This window comes from Dicentrarchus labrax, unplaced genomic scaffold, assembly GCF_905237075.1.
Source record: "Dicentrarchus labrax unplaced genomic scaffold, dlabrax2021, whole genome shotgun sequence".
Lineage (NCBI taxonomy): Eukaryota > Metazoa > Chordata > Actinopteri > Moronidae > Dicentrarchus > Dicentrarchus labrax.
The window spans coordinates 19,207,458-19,235,033 of NW_026136704.1; the positions used below are offsets into that span (position 1 = coordinate 19,207,458).

Genomic DNA, 27,576 nt, shown 5'->3' on the forward strand with positions numbered 1-27,576 from the left:
CCACACCTCCTCACAGCTTCCAACACTAAGTGCTCACCCTCATCTCAGGATATGTCACTATTCCTGCATTGCTTGAATATTAGGTATGTTTTTGTTGAGAGGAATTTCATGTTAATTATTTTTTATTTGATCAGGAATCAGTGTCGCAGGATCTTGAAGAACCACTGTTCCTAAATATCCATTGTTTAATAGCCATTTTAACTTACTACTGAGCTGATTCAGGGTTTGGTTTAGCGGAATGGTTGTGAACTCAAGGACTGGTTAAGTTGGCCGCTAGTCAGTTGATCTTTTTTTTTCTGGTGTGACTTTGCTGAGGAAGTAGAAGCCTCCACAAGGCATGTCGGCATCCAAGTCCCATGAGACCCAAAGCAGATGCTGGCGTGGGTTCTTTTCTCTGAGGCTGCGGAAAAGGCACGAGCGGTCACTTTGTAATAAGCGATCACAGTGTGGGCTGGATAACCTTCGGACGTTATTATGTAGCTTACCGCACACAGCATTCTACATCACATGATAAATGATATCTAATGATTTCATCACAGTTTTAATGTGAATCTTTTATGAAGATGAAATGAGATGGTCCTTGGCAAAGACGCCAGAATGCTGGCTGGTGGACGAGTTCAACCACATGATACCCTAATACTAAAAACTGTGACAATGGTTTGGGATATTTAGCTTAACATTTTGTAGGAATTCACTCGTTAGGGTAGCAAATACAATATCCAAATCAGATCATGTATAATTTTACTCGATATACTTCCTGTAGAAACATTTTGCTACTGCAAAATGACTGATACCTATTGCCTATTAGTGCTCTTGGTTAACAACTTTTTGTATGTCCAGGTAATTTGTAATAAGACCAAAGAAGGAACTGGGAAAGGTGAAATGAGAAGAACATACTACTGAAAAGGAGCCAGAAGGTGGAAGCTTGCTGTGCTCTACATTTTAATTGAGAACAAGTTAAGCTGCTGATTTAATCTCTCTGTCCCCTGTCTGCAATGAGAGGTAGCCATGTGTAAAACGTCTGTATCTTTACCATTACTGTAACTGTGTTCCTTTGTAGATAGTGTGTACTAAAGTAGCATTTGTGCCTCTGTGTGTTTCAGTGGGTACATCAGTGTGTCTTGCATGCACATATATCTGTCTGTTTTCGCTCCTGTTCCCAAACTCTCCAGGGGTGAACTTGATTTGTCTACCAGCATCTTTCCCTCCAGAGATACTATACAGTACGATTGTAGTGTAGGAGGCGCCAGGGGAATTCAGAGCACCTGCAGCCCCTTTATTAGATATCACTCTGAAGAAAAAAATGAGGAGCAACTTGACATAACAGTTTACTACAAGACAGTTTCTTTTGTCTCAAGAATAAAGCCATTTTCTTCATCTGTGTTACAGAATTGGTGGATAGATGGTATTGTACTGTCTCTGGGACTAGACATTATGTCACACAGAAAAGACCATGTATGGGATGAGAATATGAGTTCGCATATAATATAGTGCTGGTGCTGAGGCATCCACAGGAATATAAATTGTTATTCCTATGTGTGGGCTAGAGCCCTGTATGATATGTTATATTGTCATTACAATACCAACTAAAATACCAATTAAAATCCAATTCATCATTATGAGTAGGCAAGCTCATTCATAACAATATCTTTGGCAACGTGTTCCACTGTGTGTATTGCATTTATCAGTTATTTTGACAAAATCAAAAGCTGTGCCAAGAAAGAGACAGAGGGCTCGGGTAATGAAATTTCAACATTTAGGCCAACTGGCCTGTCCAGCAGCCATGACTGTCGCCCAGCTCCTAAAACAACCACTAAAGGTTCACATGAAAGTGTGTGTGTAAGAGAGATAGAGAGCGACAGAGAAAAACAGCTGTGTGTTTTTGAGAGCACTTCTGCGCAATTGTCTGTTAGAATGGGAAATGATCAATTTAAGCAAAGGCTTGCACCGGGTGGGGAAACCAGTTTAAGTCAAAATGAAAATCAGTGAGCTTCTGGGAATAGGCTACCCTGTGAATGTTTTTTCATCCAACTGGGAAAAAAATGCAGCTGCAGCATATTCTGAATATCTCAGACCTTCTTTTCACCGATATGCAGCAGATTCATAACGCACTTCAACCAAGGAGGAAACTGGTGATGGTACAGGCTTCCCTACTTTTTAATAACAGCCATAATCATTTTGTGATTAGACATAAATAAAAAGCATGTGCTCTTCTCAAAGACCATGAGAAATGCAACATTCCACCATTTCAATACCAAGCACAATAACTAAATACAACGTTGGCTGTAGAAGGAGACTGTGGAAACTTCAACATGTTTTTTGTTTAGACCACAGTGCTGTTAGAGTTTGCACCTTTATTTCATTCTTCATTTAGGTGGCTTATCCCCTTTAGGCCAAACTTCTTACTGAATGCTGGAGTATTCCCCCAAAACCTCCACATATCAAAACAAAGATCTTATTTCTAGGTGTGAAAGCATCTGTGTGTGTACTATAGGCTACACTCATTACACAAGACAGGCATCTTGAATGTCCCATGGGCTAGTGCAGCACAAAGAGGTGAGAGAATCATGCTCCTAGTGATCTTGCCATCTGTTACACTGGGACTGATTTCTGCAGCATCTGGCTGAACGCTTGTCTACATTTCAATGACCTGCATTACTCCCCACATCTCTAGCTCGGTCTCTCTCACCCACACAAACACACACACGTACATATGCTCACACACATACACATGATATTGTACTTCTATCCTTACGAGGTCCCTATATTGACAACACACACATAGACATTCCAACGTTGTTTTTTGTTTTTTTTACAGGCAATGTTTTAAGGGTCTATTGCTCATTATATTTATTAGGGTACAACAATACTGGAGCTTAGTTATGAGGCTAGTTTTCATTTTGTGCAGTGATAGATGTAATGATATGTGGTCAAAACGTTGTCAGCCATTTCAAAAAAAAATTTTTCTTTAACTGTTGGCCAGCCCCTGCAAAGCACTTGTAGACGAGCACAACTTTAGATTGACGGATCATGTCCTCCAATAGTCTTTTCTTCCTCATCACTTAAACTTTCCACTCAAAATATGCTTGACATTAACTGAGCAACCATGCATTCACTCCACAGAGAAGAGGAAAGAGCCTGTGAAGACCTATAAATCCTCCCCGCTTATCAATCTGAAGGCAATTTCAGTGAGATGTTGTCAACATTCATTTGCTTCCTCAGTCACTTCCTTTCACCTTGAATTATTATAGTTCTGAAAATAAAAACAGGCACTTTGATTGGGAGTTGTGTTGTGTTGCTTTATTACAGAAAGAATGTCCAAACTTTACACACACACATACTATTATACATGACAACCCAGAGGTCTTCATGGGTGTAATATAATTATTCTACTGTACACTAAATGAAATATGAGCCAACGTATGAACAATATTTTTGTTTGCTCAGTATTCTTCAATTAACTCTAAATCTCTTTTACATGTAAGTCGTGACCAGCACAGTACAATCATAACAATATAATTCACCCGTAGGCACATTCTTTTATATACCAGGAAATGTGTGTATGTTGCTGTATATATTATACACATAATTTAATTGGGATTTAAAAAGGGATTTATAAGAATTCATACACGGATCTACACAGTTTAAATTCAAATGTGCCCTTTTCTTTTGTGCTGCAACTTATGGAGATGGTTATTTGATTATTAAAGATATTAAGAAATAATAAAAGCAAAACAAAAGAATTGTCACTCCAAATTCACTGACTCACCTTGGGTAACATGACTAATAATTTGTAAAGCATATGGAAGTTACAAGTTAATTATCAGGACTACTGTAAGGAATGGAGGCTTATAACATAACAAAGAAAAAAATTAAAAAATCATATTATAAAGTCACACTCATTATCAGAGGATCGAGAAATTATCACAAGGTTTTAAAAATACCAAGGGATTGAGAACATTTTACTCTCTGAAAACATCTTTTTGTGACAACCAAACAGTTAGCTTTGCCCCTTTCTGCATTGATACATCAATGTTCTGCATTTCTTCCAAGCTTTCACCACATGGGAGAACAGTTGAATGATGATCTGAGGGAGCAGGGATGTGCTGTGTGGGATACCGAGTTGCACACTGTTCAGGGGTGTCCAATTGAAGTCCTACTTCAAACACCATGTTACCACATTATGTGGGAGTGTTTGCACATGTACTCCTCTGCACGTAGAGCTATTTATTTGTTTGCTACATTTTCTAGCCCATCTCATCTGAAGGAATACAAGAGGGCAAGCAAAAAAGTGACTGCTTTCAAAGTTGGGATTTGGTCGAGGGAGAGAAAGGTAGCTCGAAGTGGTAAACAATCCTTGACCTGACATTATCTAGAAGAAGAGCCTGAAATCAGCTCTAAGCCTCTGAAAACAGTATGATAGTGATGATGTAGCCTCAAGAAGGTTGTGGGGGTTGTTTCACAATGCACTTGGAAAAGTCTAAAGCAAAAAACAAACAAAACACTCATATCAACCTGGAATTTGAACACAAAGCAATTTCAATTTTTAAAAAAAAGCTAATAAGGCAGAATTAGCCTACCAAACTACATTGTCCCTTACCTGACTCATCAATCTACTGTAAAACCAAGAGTAGCAAACATGTGGCTGGCTAGCTAGTTAGATATCCTGATACATCCCATGATGGAGTTTCTGGATATTATAGAAAGAGAAATGGTTTCTCCGGTAACCACAGCACTTAGACTGTGATGTGTTATACTGGGGATACACAAGGCCGGCTGCTGCCATAAGGAGTATAGGCAAATGACAATTGACCTTCAATGCATTTTTGACAGTTATAAGCTGTTTAACACATATTTCAAGTTTATACAGTAAGATTATTTGCAAAGCAGGCTCTATTTTTGAAAATCTCCAACACTGTTTCCTCTGGACAATGAAGATCTGTTGTGTAAGCAAGAGGGTATTTTTAGTTTAAGTTGTTTTCTTCTGTATTTACAGTAGTGATATTGTTGTGCAAATGTATATTATCGTATGACTAATGCAATTAATTAAATACTGACACTTATGTGTCTAATGAAAACATGTTTGTGTATGTATCCCAAATTGTTTTCTCAGACAAATTTGTATATATCATGTACACATTGAATTTAGATTTTTCAGTCTCCCCTGAAATGTAAATTCAACACCGTATGCCATGCAATTTTTTGGCAGAGCTGTCAAAGGTGGGAGAGGGTGGAGGTGCCACCTTAGCTAGAGTATCAAATGCAAATCAGCAGGGGAATACCATAGCAGCTCCTTTATATATGTAAAAGGTAAGCAAGTGTAAAGATTACAGGAACAATAGTCCACCAGCCAGTCTAGTCTTATGACACCTTATATTATCCTTTTATATTCTACTCCCTCCTTGGCCTTTGTGATGTTACAATAGGAAAACAGGAATCTGAAAAAGTAGAGAATGACTCCATTCACAGTGTCAATAGAGAGCCATGGCATTTTGCCCGAGTCAACACTGCCCAAGCGTGGCATTTAGATATCCGGAGAGTATTCTCACCCATTCTGGCCTTCTCATCATCAGCACCATGATACCTAACATGAAGTAAAACTACACTAACTGTATAGAAGTATTTCCTTTTTCTACATTTTGGAAGTTTATGTATTTTAAATGAGTAATGCTCACTACCTGAAAAAAAACAGATTGAAAACCAGAGACATTAATATGAGATCCACCCTTGGGCACGATTGAGACAGCAAGGATTAGGACACATTCAATATTGATGTTTGAAATGGAGCCGAGACAACTAGTCACAGCTGCTGCAAAGGCTGGTGGTCTTTTACTCTTTGACTAAAACATATTAGCAAAATAAGCTGAATGGTTCAGAGTATGATATCATTATAATCCCACTTAAATATCAAGAGTTGGCTTATAAACTGTGTCTAAAGACAAAGCGCAGTCTTTCCACACCATATTCATATTCACACATGCAATGTGACATGGTGCAGAAGGACTGGAAATGAAAGTGAATTTGAACAGTTTTTCCAGTCCAGAGTCACTGCAATATTTGAAAGAGTAGAGGAATCAGCAAACTGTTGCCGTGAATGGTGATAATGAATGCCAGTCTTCATTTTCATGCAGCTGTTAGATAATCTGCCTATGACCTGCATCTAAACTTACATTTCTAATAAGGTAATGAACCCTCTAATATCTAGGTTTGTGTCATGCTATGAAACGCCTGCAGCTATAAACACCCAGCTCAGCTTCAATGTTGTACGAAAACGTGGAGGTTTTTCTGAATTTGATAACAAGCGAGTATGTCAAAATTGCACCACTGATTGTTCTACAAACTTAAATTCTTGCAGTAACTGTGTCACTTTAAATATGATGACTCTTATAGGACATTGACATGCAATAAATTATTAGATTTTGATAATGATAAAAATAGTGATTGTGCCAGTCTCTCTTTCTCTTTTGGCTTCCACTCAGGTCTTAAGCTTAATTTCTTTTAGTTGTGCAAAATAAACTTTTTAGCTAAAACTCATGAGTGTTCTCCCTTTCTTTATCCAGCCTTGAGCCGGGTTGCGACACTAGCCATTGTGATTATATAAGAAATAATACTCAGTTGAGTTTGTTTAAGGGGATCTTTTATGCTTATTTCCAGCTCTATAATCCTAGTCAGAGACTCCAATAAAGTAGCTTTGCATGATTCACTCTTCAAAAAGAAACTTACTAATCGTAAACTGGCCCTTTATGCAGCTACTCAGTTTGTCCTCTGTCTGAAACAAGCGTACTTACTCGGGAAAGTCGCGAAAGTATCAAAAAATGTTACGCTATTTTGAGTCTCTTAAATGTACAGATATGATACATACATACATACATACAGATAACAAATAAGAGACATACGCTTTATGTACAGTGGTTGTTTTTAATCAACAGCACAGTTCTGTGAGGAGAGGAAGTCTCACTGGACTAGCTGCTACTGGCTTCATATACTATAGATGGGACACACCTGACCCAAGTTTGTCCCATGTCGCTGATTGTGCTGCCTTCAACTCAGAACAGCAAACAGGGCAAGCTAACCAGAAGGGCCATCACAGGAACAGAAACAAACTATCTGTGCATTACACCCTCTGGCCGGTTAATAAACAGTATTCACTAAGACTAAAGCTATAAACTTTACTTGTTTAAAAGTTGCAAAGGGATAAAGGAGCAGTAAGCTATCAATACTTCACAAAGTAAACAGACAACCCATAAAAAAAAATAATAAAAACAAGTTTTTGAGGAAATTGGATATTGAAATGAAATAAAAGAAGGCCACTATGGTAAAATCACTATGCATACACAGTCGATGCCACTAAATTTCCGGCCGCTACCGCTTTCAGACCAATACTGGTAAAAAGTGCTTAGCTGGTAAAATGCTACACATTCAGTGTTGGACTCTGGCAGGCAGACAAACCAACTCATTAAAACTGTGCTCTCATCTTATGATGTGCACCATCTATCCTTTTGTTTCACTGAGCCTGAGAAACAGGCTCTTTGCTACATTGCCAAAAGGAAACTTCATTCTTTGACGTATCCATTAAAATGCAGCGGTGAACCACAGCTAATAAAAGGAGACAGAGGACAACAGCATGACCACCTAACGGCATCATAAAGTTAGTGAGGGGAGCATAAATAATGGAACACTCATTTTCTCGAACTGCCTTGGTCTAGAGCTGCTAGTGCTTTCTCTGTAGCACAAGTTTCTGCCGGGCAGCATGGAAATCAGTTTGGAATATTGGTACAGACTCGGATGGAAAATGTATGAATGCCATGCCACTGACTATATAAATTAGGTGCATTGGAGCTGTAAAGTAGTTCTGTCAGAAAGAAAGATAAAGTACAGAACCAACAGGTAAAGAAATGTGGGAATGGAATACAGTAATGGCATAATGCAAGCTGGTTTCACCTCAAGAGACATTCTGACTGATGATATAAATTTTGTAAAGCCATAGCTAGACTTCAGTACTTGGTCTTTCTAGCAAATAACTTACTGAGGCCAACAGACAGGCTACTGTAGAAGTAAAGTATAGATTTATTCTGTGAATTAAGCCCAGAATTTAAGATTTAAATTAATGCAAGACTGTGAGGCTCTACTTCGGCAATTAGGCCTGATGATGGTGCTATGAGAAGTCATTCGAATTTAGTTGTTGAGTTGAACATGAATGTATGTATCAAATCTCATGGCAATTAACCCTGTAGGTATTGAGATATCTCACTAAAAACTACAAATGTGAACTTCATGGAATCCTCTGGAGACAATGAGTATCTGTACAAAATCTGTCCAATACTTGTTGAGATATTTCAGTCTGGACCAAAGACCAGCCTTAACCTCCCATGAGCCATGTGGCTAGTGTGTGGCCAAAAAACAAAACGCTAGATCAATTCAAGCAACATATGAGCCAGACTGTTCAAATAGGAGGATTCAAAACAAGTGTGTACCGCCTGTCAGTGGGTCTACTGCAGTGCAGTGGCTGCTAGGTTCCCAAAGTGCTAACTGAGGCATGACAGTGCTCTGTCAGACACCACTCCTCCATCATTTCCCTCAACTATTCAACAGAACAGCAGAGTAAACAGACACACTGCAGGGACCAGCTCATGCCCTCACTACAGCCTCGGTTGCCATCACACCCCTCATACCCTGGATGCCCATTTGCAAATTAAGCCATTGATCCAACCCCAATGTAAGTCCGATGGAATTTCTTTGCAACCAAGCCCATCCTTAGTCAATCAGCATTCTTCCAGACTACAGCCTTAATACCCTCCAGAGAACAGCCACTCAAGTCATAATAGTATGCGGTCCTGAACACCTGCTCATCAACATCTCCATAATGCGCCGGATTTCTGACATATTTCTCTTATGCGACTACTGGCAAAACACCCAATCCTCCACGCACACAAGTACAAGACATACCGACGTCAAGCAACTATTACAATTAATTCAGCTGCCACTTAAGGTAGCACTGTGTGTGTGTGTGTGTGTGTGTGTGTGTGTGTGTGTGTGTGTGTGTGTGTGTGTGTATAAACTTACGCTTTTTTGCTAATAGGAATCTTTTCTGATATAAACACTGACCTTGTTGGGACCAGCAGTCCTCATGGGGACCAAAGACCGGTCCTAAAGCGGCAAAACATCATTTCTGAGGTCCTGGTATAGCTTAGGGTCAAGGTGTGAATTAAGGTTAGGGTAAGGCATGAATTGGTTATGGTTATGGTTATGGTTAGGGTAAGGGATTGGGTTAGGCTGTCCACTATAAATAAGGTAAACTGAATGTCCTAACAAGGATAGCTGCGCAAACTTGGTGTGTGTGTGTGTGTGTGTGTGTATGTGTGTTATAATTTATTTCTATATGTGTGTAGAACTGAGATAGTTCCCCGACAGTGGACTGCCACTGGTTCACTGATGGGGGAACTAGCCATGTCAGAGGAGACTTGTGGATAGTGCTGCATTGGTGAGACTTACAGCCAGGATAAATCTGGCCTGTGTGAAAAAGAGGCAGGGCTGCAATTACCAAGAGACGAAGGGACAAAGAGATGGCAGTTTGTTTGCAACAGCATGGACACTACTGCTCAGCAAGAGTGAAAATGGAATCTATTTGCCACAGAGAAAAGAGACCGCTGTCCCTTTTTGTCCCTTTGTCTCTCGACATGTCCCTTCGCTGTGTGCCCCCCAGATGCTCCCCCACACTCTGTTGTTATGGCCTCATTTCTTCCAGGACACCTTTTTTTCCTCCTAATATTGGCAACCCTTCTGTCCAATCTTTCATGCAGGACTCCAACAGCAGCCTGACATGCAGTCAGAGGAGAGAATCTGGTTGAATGACAAATGCAGATTCCCATATAGAGGAAGAGAAAGTCAATCAGTTTTTAAATTGAGTCTAGATTGAACATGCAGAATCAATTTCATTGAATCTGAAGCTAATGGCCATGAGTAATGTTCATGAAACATGTTAACTCCCATGATGCCACAATTTAGATGCACTGATTTGTCCCACGATGCAAAATTTATCATGATTTCTGACCAAGTGTTCTAGAAAAATTGCGTCTGTTGTGAGTCAAAAAAGAGAGTGCAGTGGTTTTATTTGAGAAACTGAACAAAAAAAGGAAAAGCCTAAATAGATTTAAATAGAAAACATATTAAAAAATAAAGGGAATAGTGTTTAAGTTGTGTCAGTGACATGTCTAAAACCTGTCATGTTAAAAGGCACAAAGGTGCTTTCATTTGTGTGGCACCTTGTTAAAAAGCTTTTACTGTATATTTAGCTTGAAGGGGATATGAAAGGTCTAAGTTTGAGCTTTTTAACTCCCACCTGATTTTTTACTTCACCTATTTTCTACATCATAGCTTTTTACTTCCATAAGTTTGGTTAGTCCTCTTTGTTGTGAACATTTTTCTCACAAGACTACTTGCAGAGGTACAGTAATATGGAGCTGGTCACATTAAACATAAAACCAGTCCATATTTTATTCATATTATATAACTTACATTTTTAAAAGACCAATTTAAGGCGAACTTTAAGTATTAGCCAAACTGTCCATCGTAGCTGACATTCTGCACGTTATTGACTTTGGTTATGTTAACTCTTTTCCATTTACAAATAAGTGATTGTCATAACTGGATTGAACATGGAATTTGTTTAAAACCTGCATGGTTGTCTGACAGCTCAAGTTGCTATCCTGGGGGGATCAAAATTAAGGCTGCATCTAGCGGTGCCGCCACATCCTCAGATCTCTGAAATAATATTCGATGCGTGACATGTTATCATAACCAATAGAGATGATGGGGAAAAACTATAAAAATCAGACTAACATGGTACAAACACATTTCACTCTTGATATCTAAGTGCAGAGTGCATCATATTAAACTCATGACCCTATTTTCTTTTGATATATATGACAAAAGTGACTAATTTTAGGCAGAAAATAGCTCTAATAATTTGGATCTTTCTAAAATTGGAAATTTGCAGTACAGCTGACATCAGCTGCCAGCACCTTTTGCCATTAATATAGAGTACATAAAGCAAGATTTGAGTTTAATGTATGCATGTCAATTAATTCTTAAGTGACGGTAACAGAACACACAAAATCATCAGCCAAACAAAGGAGTTCCAGTTGTTATGGAGACAGATACTATGGAGACAAATGATAACAAAATGTGTTTTTAAGCCATGTTCTATTCACGTTATAAGAGTGTGATACTAAATAATAGCAGATACTCAATAAAGGATTAGAAATCCTCTCTGAATTAATGGCAGGTCTTTGTGCCAATGTACTTTGTGGCGGTCAGAGTGCCAATTCCCTAGATACTCGACAATAACGAAGCGTTGGGACAAATGCAATGGTCTTAATCCATTCTGTCAGCATAATACTGTACACACAGTACATTACAGCTAGTGCTAAAAAGCCCATTATGAAACGCTGCCAAGGTAGATTCAAATTAAACAATTATTTTACTGATGAATATATGTACTGTGGATGACCTTGGGAGCCGGTATTCAGCTACAATTTGTAGAAAGCAATCAACTGTTGAGAGTTCTACGTGCTGTTGATTATTACCTAGACTTGTACTATGTTCAGAGTGAAAGTGGGACCTTTAAACACTGCTTAACATACTGGAGAAACTTTTTGGGAACACACATTGTCTATAAATAGCACTGGAATTTGAAAGCAGAACTCTGTGTATGTGTTTGCGTGGGAGAGACAAAGAGAAGTGTCAGAGAGAGATAGAGGAAAGCAACAAGAGTCAGAGAGAGAGCAAAGAGGGGATACAAAGGCTAATGTATCAGAGAGATCTCGCTTGTCTTTGTTCACCTGAGAAACTTTGGAACTCAAGGACATTGCGTCTGTGTTGTTTGGCAGGAAACATACCGAAGGGAATGAAAAACTACTTTTAAGAGATGACTTGTCTCGCTTCTAAAACACTCAAATCTGAAAAGGAAAATATCAAATGGGCTTCAGCACTAATCTGACTGTCACATACAGCATCTTAGATTGACTCATTCAATTTTAGAATTGGAGTAAAATAGCTCCTGTCATCTATTATGTACAAAAAGTGCAGCTGATGGAAGCCATGGAAATTTGGGAAATGGTGCATATTTATAAGTTGTCTCTCTCTGAACAGCAACCAAACTAAAAATTTATATTTTGACAGATGATTGCCCTAGATGAAAAGTCAGAGGACCACCAAAATGATTACAATTCATCCTGAGGGAGACATAAATGCGTGTATCACATTTCATGGTAATTCATGCAATATTTATTGCGATATTATGCTTAAAACTCAAAAATGTCAACCTCATGGTGGCATTGAAAGGTCAGGGGACAACCACAGTCAGTGGGATTCATCCTCTGTGGAAAATTTCATGGAAATCAATCCAATAGCTGTTTCAGTCAGGAACAAAGTGGTGGACAGACCAACCCGTCACACAACCCGTCACACTAGTATTGCCTTCCATTGAGTCATGCTGCTAGTGTGGCTAAAAAAATATCTGCACAATGATTAGGACTAAATTGATAACAACCAGTGGTTCCAAGCATGGATGAAATGCTGTCCTATTAACAGAATAGTGTGAACAGTAAAGTGGGTTAGTACTAACAGCGATTGTGGTTATCCATTGCTACATCCATATACAGTAGCAGTACAAACCCAATAACCTTGCCAGATTCATTGCATGTATCTAATCTGCTGAAACAAGCACATTCACTTTAAGTAAAGCTCAGCTATGACGACTATTGTATTGCAAGATCTAGGAATTTGAATCCTGATGTTTCCATACAAAGCATGATGCTACGTCTGTCATAGATTTACTTCACAGAAAAGCTGTAGCAGTTAAAGCTGTTATCAAATATGAGATACAGCAGGAACTGGAAAGATAAGGCATTTTTTAAGGATTACTACACCACTGATCTAATTTGGATATGAAGAAAGAAGATTGTGGCTGATACATCAGCAGATTTCTTTGATAAAGATGTTGACGCTAATAAGCGCCTCAAGCCGATTGCTTCAAAAACATATACAGTATGAAGCAGAGAGCAGGCACACTTGAGAGAAGGTGAAGCATCAAATCCCAGAGTTAAGCCTTGGTCTCAGAGCACTGTCTCCTCCTGTCTCCCAGAGGATCCATTCCAGAGCTGGATCAGCATGCTAAGTGAGATCCTGCACAGTCAGAATAGAAACCACTAGAACACAGACGGCTTAAGCGTCCACTCCACTGTGAACAGCCAACAACAGGGTTTAACTTCATACTCAGCCACTAATGGGTCACGCAATAGACAATCAATTTTTGAATTTAATAAGTTGTTTAAATGATTTTCTGCACACATAAACCTTTATATATATATATGTTTGTATGTATATTTCATACATTTGTGTTTCCTCAGTTAAGAGCTGCCCAGTACAACCAGTATTTTTCGAGTATAGGAAATGAGTTCATGTCTGCCATTTCCGTGATGTTCATGTATGCGTGCATTGTATAAACTGTTTGTGATGACATGCAGCAGGATGGCAATGTATCCCACTTAATAAGTTCTAGAGTAACAGAGCCATTTTTTCTCATTAACAGATGTGCATGCCTTTGTTGATGCTCTACCAGTGTCAGGTATAGCAGTTGTTTAATGGAGCTTGGCAAAAGTTCAGTGAGGAAGACGACTTTATTCACTCTCCTCTGCACCTTCATTCATTACTTCCTTTCAGCCACACCTCTTGGCTCTTATCCATTCATATACTTCTCTGCTTCCCTCTATTATCCTATCACTTAAAACCATAAAAGGAAACTCCTTACAGCTTCACTTCCAACAATTGAGTAAGCCTAATAGTACACCAACAGGCCCCCCGAGGCAGTGGGTCCACCTTTCTCGCCCCGCTTGGTCTGGCTCTACCCTACAGCTACTACTCCTCTAAACCAATAATCACAATGCCCTCATATCAGTCCAGTTAAGGCTCTGCTCTACCCTGCTATCCTGAAGGTGATGCCAGCATCCAGTGACCCACTCAACCATTGTCAGGCTCCATCTAAAATCAGAGTGGTGATTAGCCTTGTGGGTAATGTCACTGACTATTACTAGACCCTTCCCCATAATCAATCTAATTGATGTCTGCACCAACAAACTCAAGTCTACAGTGCAAATCTCTTACAGTGTTTAATACCTATTAACCTTTTTGTTTTTTTCCCTGATTATAAAACAGATTCAGTGGTGTGCTGGGCGTCCAGGATCATAAAATATGTATGGTTGAATATAAAAGTCCGATCAGAAATATCATAATCTGCTTGCACTGGCTGCATTTCAACTCCAGAGGAGCACACAACTACTACTATTACTACTGCTGTAATCTCTTGGCTTCATGGCTTGTCCACTGTGAGCTATTAAACTGCTGCTGCATTCACCTCCAGGAGCATCCCCCTCAGATCACTTCTGACCTGAAAAGCGATCAACCAAGTCCTGATTAATGGGTCTCTAAGCCTCCTTGGAGGCAATCACACTCAGACGGTTGGGCCAAACAGTAACAAATGGGACATTCAGCAATCATCCTTTATTGCATCAATAACCTCAGGTATCGATTTATCAGCATTAAAATTTTAGAGGAGAAACACACCTTAATTGTTGGTGTGTGACATGACTTTATTGCACATGTAAAATGTCTTGCTTGCAGTTTCAGGATAAAAAGGGGCCTTTTAATCAATTTTAGACAACTGGGCTCAGAGAGTGAAGATATATACAGATGTTACCCCAGGCATCTGGGGTACCAATTGGTTACCATGGCGATGAGCATGTGTAGAGGCATGCTGTGACTGATGGCATTAAGAAATTGAACTTCTAGGTAAGCAACACAATTCTCAAATTGATTTTGTTACTTAAAGCTGAGGTGGTAGGGCATAGACTTTCACCCTTTTCTTTTAAACTCCCCAAGGAAGTGTTACGGGTCATTTGGGCTGAGAGGGAGTAACTTGTCTGTGTCTAAATGGTGTGGCGGCGGTGGTGGTGGTGGAGGCGCTGGTGTATCTCAGGGACAGAGGCAAAGATTGCCCTCATCAATCTAATGCCTCTCCTCCTGAGGTAATCATTTCCACAGAGCAACATGGCATCTCATTAGGCTGATTCGCTCTCAGTGTCAGTCAGCCCCAGACACCTTCACAACAAAAACTCTGGTGTGAAGGAAAACACACACTTACATTATTAGACAACCTGATGGCACAGGTTCTCACACTTAGAGTACATTGGCATTATTGATCAAGATCATTTCAAGCAGCATTTCATTGTAGCTTGGCATACAATCCTCTTCATCAGTATACAGTATTTCAAAAAAACTAGGATTAAAGAAAAATTTTGTTCTCAGTTAATCTGCTGATTATTTTCCACTAATCAATTTATAGAAAACAGTAATGCATAAACAGTGTTTTTTCTGCCAACAAGTCAATCAACTAATCATCTCACCTCTTTACAAGACAATAGTGGTCTATGAAATGACTATTCTCTATTTTTCTTCCAAGAAAAAACTAGGATATATGCCACAGAAAACACAGATATTTAAGATCTCATCCTAACAGAGTCAGCAATAACCTTTATCTTTTGATTTTCTCATTTGTGTGTGAATGCATCATTTGGTTTTAAAAAGCCCAAAACGCCAGCTGCCTCATGAGACAAAAACCCCAGCCTTGTGGGGGAAACTATACAGTAGGTCTTAGAATGACCTTTATACCACCTAAGAAACAGCCTTGATGCCCAACACAAACATGCGCACACACACACACACACACACACACACACACACACACACAAACTACCAAGCCCAGAGTCTCTGTTCTCCAACAGGCTGTGAAAATGGGAAATTTGGAAAAGGCCATGCCACAGAGACAAAGTGAGAGCAGGCTGAAAACAGAAAAGGCCTTCTATGGATGTCCCATTACATGCTTTGTTTCTTTGCCTGGGGCCTTGATCTATCTATCTACTGAACTATGCTTTCAGGTGAAGAAACTCTCACCAAACTCCTACCAAAATCATCTGCTTAAAGCCACATCTTCCTATCAACTCACACGCAGCTGGGCCTTTTTTTTAAATCTGGATATCATGGAACAACACATCTCTGATTGTTACCAAACACACAGAGAGATTATGTAATAATCAATCCTCTAGTATCAGATGAAGTTCAACTTGTGGGATTACACACCTTTATTCTTTTTCCTCGCTTCTCCCACATCTCACCTCTCTCTTTCTCTCCCCAGCTGAGCTTGAGGAGATAAATGAAATGAGGGCTGGCATGTTCCCTGGACATTTTAATTAGCTAGTCTTTAATTCAGCCTGACCCCCTTTCAACTTTGATCAGCCGGCGGGAGCTCTGATAAGGACCTGTCACTCACATGCAAACACCGGGGTTATTCAACGGCAAATTGTCTCTTCACCATTCGAAGATGCTCTCTACCTGCGGTGTCATGGGAGAGCTGTTCACGGCTCAGTGAAAACTAAAAGCCCAACGAGAGCGGAAATATGGCGCGTGAGTTGTGCTCATTCATCCCAACTTTTCATTCATTACAGGATGGACTGTGACAGGGTTGAATACAAATGCGCTCCTTGATTATTAAGTGTTGAGAGATTTCTAGGGGCAAAATTAATGTGTAACATTATTAGCTTGCAGTTACAAAGGCAAGCATTGAGTTTAATTTACTCATGAAATGACATGAGCCTGGAAAACACATCTCCAAGTTGAAACTACGGGAGGGGTTACATTAAAGAAAAGGTCTTCTCATTCCTGCATAAATTTGTTGCCCGTTGTTGGGCTGACGGTGGCTTAAAATTTTAACATATTCCTATTCCTGCCCTATTACAAATATATGCTGCTTTTGTCCTAATGAGAATAGCAAGTCGAACTCCTTTTTTAATAATGGAGTATTACTGAGAAATTGTAATTTAATTAAATTTCACTAGCTTAAAAAGTAAGAATAATGTCCAATAAGCCATTGTTACAGTAAATTCCCATTTTACAAAATAAATGATCAAAATGTGTTTTATTCATTTTTTGCTATACCCACAACGTACCAAACCAGATTTTGTGCAGAGTTAAACCCATAGTGCTGAAAAAGGTGTCTAGAAGGGGGACAATCAGATACCTTCAACGCCTCATCGTAAAATAGCAGATTTCCGATACTTCCTGTCATATCACACCAGACTAAGGGTCTTTGGAGTACCTGTTCCCTGAAATACCAGAGGAATCAGCTGTATAGCTCTAGATCAGCTCTAGTTTTAACAGCATGCATCTCAGGCATACTCAGACTGTGACAGAACCAAAGTCGCAAGACAAATCCTCTCGGTGCTCTGTGTGCACTAAGCTGTGTATGTGTGCTCCATTCCCCTTAAGGCAAGGAGCACAGCTGACTGAAATCCCCTGTTCCCAGTTGTCTCATTGTATAAAACAGACTGATTTAAATAGTACTTTTTCCAAAATTTGTTATTTAGGCAAATTATTATTAAACTATCTTGCAGTGATTTCCTAATCCCGCACCTCTTTTGTAATGTGTTTTGCTGCCGACAAGTACAGATTGTATTTCCTACCAAGGCAGACATTTTCTGGCTCGAAATTGGATAAGTTAAACCCGGTGTTAAATAGGTATTATTATTCACACATAGAAAGCGTAGTCAGAGGCAAATTCACAAAGGATTGCGCAGCTTTTGCAGCTGCTAAACCGGCACAAATAAGAAATAATGTAATTCACGAAGAAACCACAAAGGGCGGAATGCATCTCTATCTGTGCTGCTAAGCAAATAGCTTGTCAGTGCTCCAGTGATTTTGCATATATTTAAATGAGGTCATCTCAATACATTTGGTGCAAAATTGGCCCCTTTCAATGTAAATGAGCCTCATTGCAAAAAAGTCCAGTTCACAAACACCTGAGCTAATATCTACTCGCAGTTAGATGAAAGTTATTTGCATCTTCAGAGAGTTGGTGGTAACTGAAGCTTATTTATAAAGGGTGTCATACTCAGACTTTCCAATGATCAAGGCAGCAGTGATTGTAACTAGACGAAGCAATAGCACATCACAGTACATCATATGTGCACAGATGGCCCAGACAGTACCAACCTGATATTCCCCATAACGGAATGAAACTGTAAAACAACATTAAAAAAAAAAAAAAACTTCTGTGAGAAACTGAGATGACAGTTACGCACTGGTTATCCACTGGAAAGAAAACAGCTCTCCATGTGCCCGGAGGCATGAGGGAGTACACAGCTAAAGCACCCAAAATAACAATCACTCTGAGAAAACACTCCATAAAGAGTGAGTCATAGCAAAAACAAGAGCTAAACCACAGCTAGAAATAAAAGATGAAAGACCAGATAATCAAAATGGTTATAATTAGTAGTTCTCTGTCATAGCAAACATTTTAAAATGAGTGGAATGTTTCGATCTTGCATTTTTTTACTTAAACGTTACTTAATTATGATACTACATCAGTACACTTTGGAACATATTTCTGGGACCACTGCAGAAAATTGGAGATGAAAATCTAACAGACGCAAATCAAGGGCAACTTCTACTCAGTTGCAAAACATTTTGTGTTTACACTGTAATATCAGTTCTGCAGTATCTTTATTATGCACTATTGTCTACTGTCCACAAAGTTTTTGTTTGTTTATACAAATATATATACATGTATAACAGGGCAGATAGTGGTTGTAAGTGATGCACAATTCATGGTGCTATCAGTGGCCACAATCGATTCTTTGTGAATTCAGCCCTCCATTGGACATTTCAGCTCAGTTTTTGGACCCATTAATACCTCTAACCATCCATAACCAGTCAATTATCAGCAGAATCAAATGTAACGCAGTGGTTTTATCAACTAGACTGAGCACTGTCGGCACCACTGTCTTCATGCCACCAGACAGTCATAATCCAACTCTGACCTCCTCTGTCCCATTATCATTAGATCCGCCAAGCAAAGTGGTCCCATCCATCAGGCAGCTTACCCAATGACAGCCGCCAGTTTCTGTGCGACTGTGACTGGTGGTCCTTCCAATTTGTAAATGGGATTGGAGAGTGTCTACAAAGGCTGAAACAATACCACCCCTCACTACACACCGCTGGAGCCAGCTGTCACGTCTAGCCTCTCTACCCGCCATTGCCCTTCATTCTGGCGCTGATCGTATCTGGAGATGCCGCGTGACTTTGCCAACTGCTACTTACTCATCGAACTCCTTCTCTACCTCTCTCTGTTTCTAATATCTGCGGTATCATGTCTCTCTCCCTGCCTCAGTTCCTCCTGCTAAATCCTCTGACGGTCTCCTCTTTGTCTTTCTCTGAACGCGTCTCTACTGCTACTACTTATTATCTCTTATTCTCAACTGCTGCGCCTCATACCTACAGTCTTTAATTTTTCTCTCACTTGGTCCGTCCTTTCTTCTCTATCACCTATTTTATGTCTTCTTAAAACTCCTCCATCTCTCCCTGTCCATCTCTCTGTTTCTGATCTCACACAGAATACCTGTGGAGGATATTCACTGCCATTCAACAGGCGGTATGGCTGTTCACAAAGCAAGACATGGCCATTAACTCAACTTGCAGAAATATGACCAGAAGAAAACCAACAAAACCAGTGAATTATGACAGTAGATTGTGCCACAGAGTTAAACTGTGAATCTTTTATATACTTTCAAGACTAGATAGCAGAAATTACAGTGCACGTTCATAAATAACAGTGACGCCAGTGGTGGAGAAGACCTTATGGTTATGTTTCATGGGTTTGGATTTTCCAATTATGCACTGCTGTGCCCCGATAAAGCCCAACAGCAGTTAATAATGCTGACAAAAATCATTGCTCCATGTTCGCAAGCTGCACAACAGGATATACTGTAACAGCCAAAGGTGAAGTGTTGCAGAAATGCTGCTTGGTCCTTTTTAACAAAAAATGTGTGAAGGCCATGTAAAGCTTCTCTCATCATAGGGTCTAGTAACCTGCAGTGATTTAATGAAATATCAAACTAGCCTCGCATACTTTTGCACAAGCTTTCTTCTTTTGCAGCATCCATTCTTGCACTTTTTTTTTTTGAGCATACACTGAAGCAGAGTATAGCTCTTCCCACTACCAGAACTGTCTATGGAAACACTCACAGCTCTATACATCTAACTGCTATTGTTATGTCTGACTGCTATTCACTGGCCAGATGCCTCCACTGCAAGCTGAAAAGCGCCACAAGCCACCCCAGCTTTCATCCATATGTTTTTCAATTCTATGCAAGATGATTTACTGTTTATTTTTAATTACAGTAAATTTATCACACAGTAAACCAGGTAGTTTTACCTAAGTCATTTTCAACAATATGGTACAGTAAGTGGTCATGCGTACTGGATGATGAGAATGTTTCTCTCACAAGGCTGAGTTAAGCAGCTGCTTCTCATGTACAGTATGTCCTTCAACTTTTAAATGCTAATATAGACGGTAGAGGTTTTCTTAAATAAATCATTTGTCATTCTGCTAATCTGTCAGTCAGAGACTCTCAGTAGCAGTTACACTCTCTAATTCAGTCAGAGCCCCCCTCATAAGCTGTACTTCACCTCGTAAAAGTCTGCTTCTTAACTCTTTCTAAACCCTTAGATCCCTTCTACGCTTTCTCCCCCATGTATATTCGATGTGCTACACAGCCAAGGCTTACTGCGTGTGAATCATGTATTATCCCTTGTCCTCTGCTCCTGTTCGTACATCTCTCCTTTCCTCTAATTTCATTTTCCAGTAGAGCTGTCAGGCATGTGGAAGGACCTGTCTACCGCATGGTGTGGAGAGCAATGAACAATTTATATTCTGCCAGTTGGGCCACAATCACACAGCATCTTCACAATTGGCCACATAAATATTGAGACAACTATTTAAACAGTTCTGATCAAACACGAGTCAATCAAACAGAAACAATGAACACAAAGAGGGTAAATGTGTCTGCAACAACTCAGGGAGCTGTAGTTCAATGCATTGCTATGACATAAGCTCATAATGTGTGATAAAAGGGTCTAACCATGGTAAAAGCTTTGTTTGTAACATATACAATTCATTCTTATGTAAAATACATAAAAAAAATACATTATGTAACACATACATACAAGTGCTCAAACCCTCTGATCTATTTATAATACATTTTTTCACTAAAATATGTGCCCTCTTCATGATCCTTCTGCTGCTGCACATCAACCTTTCTACACTTTTTTCAACCACTCCTTTCTCTCACCTTTAAGGAGAAGAGCTCTGTACTCGTCTTTAAGAAAATATACCTTTTATTTTGTACAGAGGCACAAAGGTGTGATGATAATTATACCCCTGATCTCTTCAGCATCAAGACCAAACCTCCCAGTAACACCATTTTATTTATCATTTATTTATAACTTATAATTTTCAGTCCAAGAAGCCTGTGAAATGTTCTTCAGAAGCAGAAAAGGTCTAATTAGGCAGTTCCACAGTGAACGGGCGCTTTAATCATAAGTGTTCACAGCCTGGTGGTGCTTATAAGATAAATATACAAATGGTTCACACATGCTTACATGCATGCAGGGTAGTAGGCACACTCACACACAATCATGGACACTTTTGTACAGTTTTTGTCTCGAGTCCTCACTTAAGAAAGCTTTTCCTAAGTGATTACCCACCCACATCTCAATAAAATACCTATACTTTTCAAGAAAAATGAGCATCTAGTGTGTTTTTTTAGCAACAAAATGATAGCTTCTATTGAGTCTTTCATAACACAGACACATGACAACTGTAAGCCCTATTTGTACTGATCTGAATAAAGAACACAGTTTTAGCAGTGGCCATTGTGTCAATTATTTATTCCTTTTTTCTGTTATTGAATCCTAAAAAAAATTATTTACTGAAACAAACCAACAGTTCTACGGATTATTTCAACAGGTTATTCTGAAATTTCTCTAACTAAATATTTGGAAACGAGACAATATGAGACAAGAAAAAAATCACCCCACTTACCTTTTTTAGTCTAAATAAGACATTAAAATAAGATTTAAATCTTATGAAAACAAAATGTATAACAAATTAATCTATTGTGTTTCTAGTCTTTGGTATGCTGATGGACTACTGACTTTAATTGCATTCCTCATTTATGTAATTAGTATTTACTGATTACATTTCTATCATTATTAATCAAATGAGAATCCGTGACATTATGCTTGATTATTCATTATTATTAAGTTAAGTTAAGTTTTTAGTTCAAAGAAGTTTGCAGATATTTCCCACATGGACTCACGTGTTTCTCTTTGAACAGTAACTAGCTCAGCAGCAACAGCACGTATAAAGAAAACAGATGGCATTCAAGCTGGATTGGTGCTGTGGTCAGCTTAGGCATCCCAAACAAGTTCTTCTTTGGCCTACAGTATACTGTAGCTGTCTGCCAGAGTCCTTGTACCTGTCTGCCTCAGTAATCTGCCAGGGAGCAGACAAACATCAGTGGGCCTTATCTCTACTTCTCAGGAGCAGCCAGGAAAGGAGGCAGGAAAATGGCAGGTGGCCCAGCGGCAACACAGACAGGAGCTAAGGTAGACTCATGAATTCAGTCAACACACCAATACAAACAGCTCATTAGACACACATCTCAAGCTACATAAAACTTATTCTGGAAAGAAGGGACAGAGTTCATCAGACATTCACTGTGTTTCTGCTAAGCAGGTAGAGAAGAATTTCCTACAGGCAGTGTCGAGAATGATGCAGTAAACAAAGTGAGGCAAAGATAATTTCATGAGCATGACATACCAGGACGAGTTCAACAGTTCCAGTATGGCTGAACAGAAGGATTTACCCAGTGGCAATATTGACACGGTTGACACATACTGAGGGGCCATAATACACCATCTGCACCGAACTGATATTCAATACTTGCATCTCATGCAAGATTGCACATGTGGGCAAGGAAATTCTCCTCAAACCACTTTCCTTTAGCCAAAGTCAGTAAAAAGTCAAATTCTGTCACTATTAGATTTCACAGGGCACTGGTGCCTCAGAGAAATTCAATGTCTTTACAGCATACTGTGTGTTCTAGCATTTGTATTCACATCATACTGGAGCTGCCTGTGGGGGGATGTGGTGGCTTAAAAAATGTGTAAAGCGCGTTATCCTGCATATGAATATGAATTGGGTTTTTCTGTCACTGGCACACTGAAGAGTAATATGACTTAGGCTAAATAAGTAGTGTTACTTTCTAAAGAAGTGTGTGTTTGTCTGTGTATGAAAGCAATTGTATATGTGTGTGGAGTAAAGATATCTTTTGTTACAGAAATTGAAAAGTTTCTGGTGGACAAACGTTATCCATCATTCTTTGTATATACTGAACCTATCTATCTGGTGTAAGACCAGCGCTGATGTACCAATCTGTAGGCTTTCAAATCGATCTAATAAGGATTAAAAGGAGAATTTTGCACTGATGTGGAAAAGAGAAGAATTCGAAATGAAAATCTATGCTCTGAGAAACTATGCGTGTGCTACAATGTGCTTCTAACACCCAGTTTGGTTCTATGAAAACAAAACAAAAGTTGATTGTTGATGGTTTGGGCAAACTGAGATCCTCTCAGTAATCACTTATAAGCCTCCTGTGACGCTTTTTGATTTTTGTCTTAACAGAGCACAGCAGGCAACAACAGTTGGAGGACAGCCTCCAGACGACAACGTATCCTTCTACATAAACAGCACTGGCACAAGACTGACACACTCAGTCATTTGCTATAGGGTCCAGTCTGGCACCTTTGTCTAAAAATACACCATTTCTGCAGCTTTAGCGAGCTGGTTTTGTCAGAAACAAACAAATACATGTAAGAGAGGTCAGAGAGAAAGTAGAGAGAGGAAAAGAGGATAGAGAGCACTGCATGCTGAAATTTTATGCCTGTTTTTATGCTGGCAGAATGTAGGACAAAAGGTTACATTTCATGTCGGCACAAAGTTATTGTTTATACCAATACTAATAATAACCGACAATTATTCATAAAATAAATCAGCTTTAAACAACCTTCTCTATAACCTTTTGATTAAAAATGGTAATTTAGAAATGTGTCAAAAAATTCAAATCAAGGGGATCAAGGATTTCTTCAGAACGGGTGCCCTACTGCATGCTTAAGGCAGGAAGGATAACAGGCAGTAGAGAGAGAGAGAGAGAGAGGAGAGAGAGAGAGAGAGAGAGAGAGAGAGAGAGAGAGAGCTATTTACAATGAATGAAATAGCGGAACCAACACTGTTAAAAACCTCCTTCAGAAATCTGGCAGGCATAACATCTAAAGGACTTGATTAAGGCTTTAGTTTGGCAATTGTGTCCATTAACCATGCACAGTGAAAGAGGGGTTGCAGTGTGGAGAAGGATCACAGGAGACAAGATCAATCTGGAGAGACCACCAGACTGCTGTCTGCATTTTCTCTTTCTTTCTCTAGTTGTTATCTAGCCAAGGCGGGCTAAGAGTTGGTTTGACTCGCTGAGTTTTGCAGGTGCCAGAGTACGACATTACGTGTTGTTCAAGTTATGATCTGTAGACATATTTGGTTTTAGGTTATTGCAATGTGTAGATGCAGTGGTGAAGGCCTTATGAAAGCTGTTAGGTGTATTAAGAGTTGGTATTGAGGACATGAGACAAAACATAAGCAGACACTGTGGAAGCAGGAGGTTACATAAGGTAGCCGAAACCACAACTACACACAATCACACGACTACAGCACACACACACACACACACACACACACACACACACACACACACACACACACACACACACATAACCCTCATATCCTACAAGAAATACTGAAATTGCTGTTAAAAAAATCTTTATTGGTTGTTTGAACTAGGAGATTAACCTTAGCTTCTGCTCATGTTGCTGCAAATACATACTCATTCATTATTATTCATATTCATTATAATTTTGTTTTGTCATTTTTATGCTAAAACTTTGAAGAACTATGTATCATCAGTTCTAACAAAACCATGCAGTAACCGCACTCAATGTGTGTTTTTTTATTAGTCGCCTTTTCTTTCCAACTTGTTGTCTGATTGTATGTTTTTAAGGTATATGATGATATAAATGTAGAGGAGCCAGAGAGGAGCATTTTGCACAGGAGCTATGCAAACTGTGGAATGATTGACATTCACAACAGCTGTCAAAAAAAAAAGAAACCCAGGAAAAGTGCTTCTTTAAAAACATACTTAGCATGGAAAATGTCTGCTAAAAATTAGTCATCCGGAAACTGTTGCTTAGAAAAGGAGAGAAGGTAACTGGAGGTAAAGGTTCATCTGCCAGGCTTGTTGAGACCATTTAGGAAGAGAAACCACTTAAAAATAGAGAAAATGCATTTTTTTTATGGATCCATTTTACATGGATGGACAAAAACCTCTCATCTAGAGAAATCTCAATAAAATAATCCCCTTTCACACAAATGTGCTGAATTATAGGCCAATAAGCAGCTTTTGTTGTCACAAATAAGTACTGTAAAAACATTTTGTGATGATGAAAAAAGGGCCACTTATCCTGTAACGCATTGTAGCGCTCACGGAAAAGAAGGGAGAGTGTGCATGTCGCGTAAGCGATGTATTTGCTTTATTTAATTTTTTATTTCAAACTGGGGACATAGATCCATGTTTTAGCTGTTTAATTACAGTGACCACGACCATTTTTGTAGCAGCAAGTAAAGCTCAAGCAGCTTAAAGGAAAACGTGACCCTGAAAACTGCTATAATGTTACAGTCAGTACATCACCAGCCTGTAATGTTTAGTTCGGTTATTTTGGGATGTCAACATTATTCACCTTCTTTACGTCATATTTTTTCTTAACCTGCCTCATCTGCTTCAAAATCAGTTAGCGTTTTCCTGCACTTTCAACACTTGCCTGGACTTGTTTTTCCTTGTTTTTTATAGATGGAACTTGCAATACAGCATACTAATCACAACAGTGAGAGCAGAGGTGTGTGTGTGTGTGTGTGTGTGTGTGTGTGTGTGTGTGTGTGTGTGTGTGTGTGTGTGTGTGTGTGTGTGTTTGTTTTCCCTGGCTCAGTTGTTTCTGCAACTCATGAGAGCAGTACCAGACCTTTTTGGAATCGCTGACAAAATGGTGGGCGGCTTTTCAGAAGGCTATCCTGATGCTGAACAGTGATGTTTTAGATTGTTGATATTTACTCAAATTAACCTCCTGAACCAGATATTGCCCTTCAGTTGCATCCAAATTATAAAACAGATTTTCAACAATTTATAGTACAACAATGTCAAAAAAGAGATTCTCTCTGTGCTTGCACCGCTGCTTTGTGATATGATCCTTATTTTGAGTAAAATATTCAAATTGGATGCTATGTATGTAGCATCATATAAAATAAAAACACATTTTGTACACTTTATCATTAAATTCAGCATGGCATATCTGGTGTCTTTGGAAACTTCTGAACCATTGCTAAAGTAAAATAATTTAAGCAAAAGTCAGTTAAATGTGTTTGTAATGATGGTTCCAGTGCAGGGTATATCACCAGTAGCTGTTTTTTTTTACAGTTTTTTTCAGGGTGGATTCAGAAAGTTTGATAATCATAGTGAATGTTGAGAGCATTACAATCTGTGCATTACTTCCTTAGTCCCTCTTATTTCAACAGATGATGAAGTTTGCTGACATGACAGGCCTCAGCCTATGCAGCACACAGAGGCACACGCAGGCAGACCTAAACTCATTGTGATTCGTTATTTCCTCTCTCCTTCACTCTCTCCTTCACTCTCTTCTTCACTCTCTCCATGCAGTCATTGAACAGGGCAGGTGAGTGGCGGCTGATTACCAAACATCTTCTCCTACCTTTGATCTCCTGAGGTGTGGGGCTCTAATCCATCTTGCAGCACAGGAGGCCGTCTGATCTGGGTGGTTGTGGAGGCCACTTAGCTTCTCCTCATTTCACATACACATATAGTATGTGCTCCCAGCTCTCACACAAGTGTGTGTATATACACACGCGCACACACAGTTTGGGCAGTTGCGTACAGACAATCTGTAAGAGAAAATGAAAAAAAAAGAGAGATAAGAAATCTGCATCAGAAAACGCAAAAAGAGGATGAATGTAATATTATGAGGCACAAACATAGAGACATTATTAGGGAGCGCAATCAATTTCACACTGTAAAGGGTTTTACTAATCCTGAGACATAGAGACATTCCATTGTGCTAGAGCCCCTTTATGGGAGCTTACGGGAAATCAAAAGATGCATAAAGCCAAGGTTTGTCCTACTCACTATCCTCAGAGTAAACTGTACGTTTTCAAAAGCAACTTCAGAACAATGGTACTGCATTATAAATCATGTTTCTGATCAGGTATCAGCTTCTGCAGTCCTATTACTAATGCTGAGGAAGGCCATTTATCCAACATACAATAGATTTGGGATCTACACTGTAAACCGCCGTTTCAAAGTTCACAGTCCCGTTTTGCTGATGGTCTTGTTTTACTGTTTGTCCCTTACTCAGCTAGATACCCTTCCTCTTTTTATAGCACATTCAACATTTTTCATACTGTCAAAGCACAATACTTTGAGCAGCTTCTGAAACTCATCAGCATTCACAACA

General features: G+C 39.3%; 1 protein-coding gene across 2 annotated transcripts in view; it reads right to left on the reverse strand.

Moving 5' to 3' along the window:
- grik4 (glutamate receptor, ionotropic, kainate 4) overlaps positions 1 to 27,576 on the reverse strand; it is a 275,167-nt gene that overhangs the window by 172,494 nt on the left and 75,097 nt on the right. For both annotated transcript variants that reach the window (XM_051397871.1, XM_051397870.1), the window contains exon 2: positions 26,818 to 27,007. The gene's annotated coding sequence lies outside the window, so the exon portion shown is untranslated. The remainder of the gene's footprint in view (positions 1 to 26,817; positions 27,008 to 27,576) is intronic.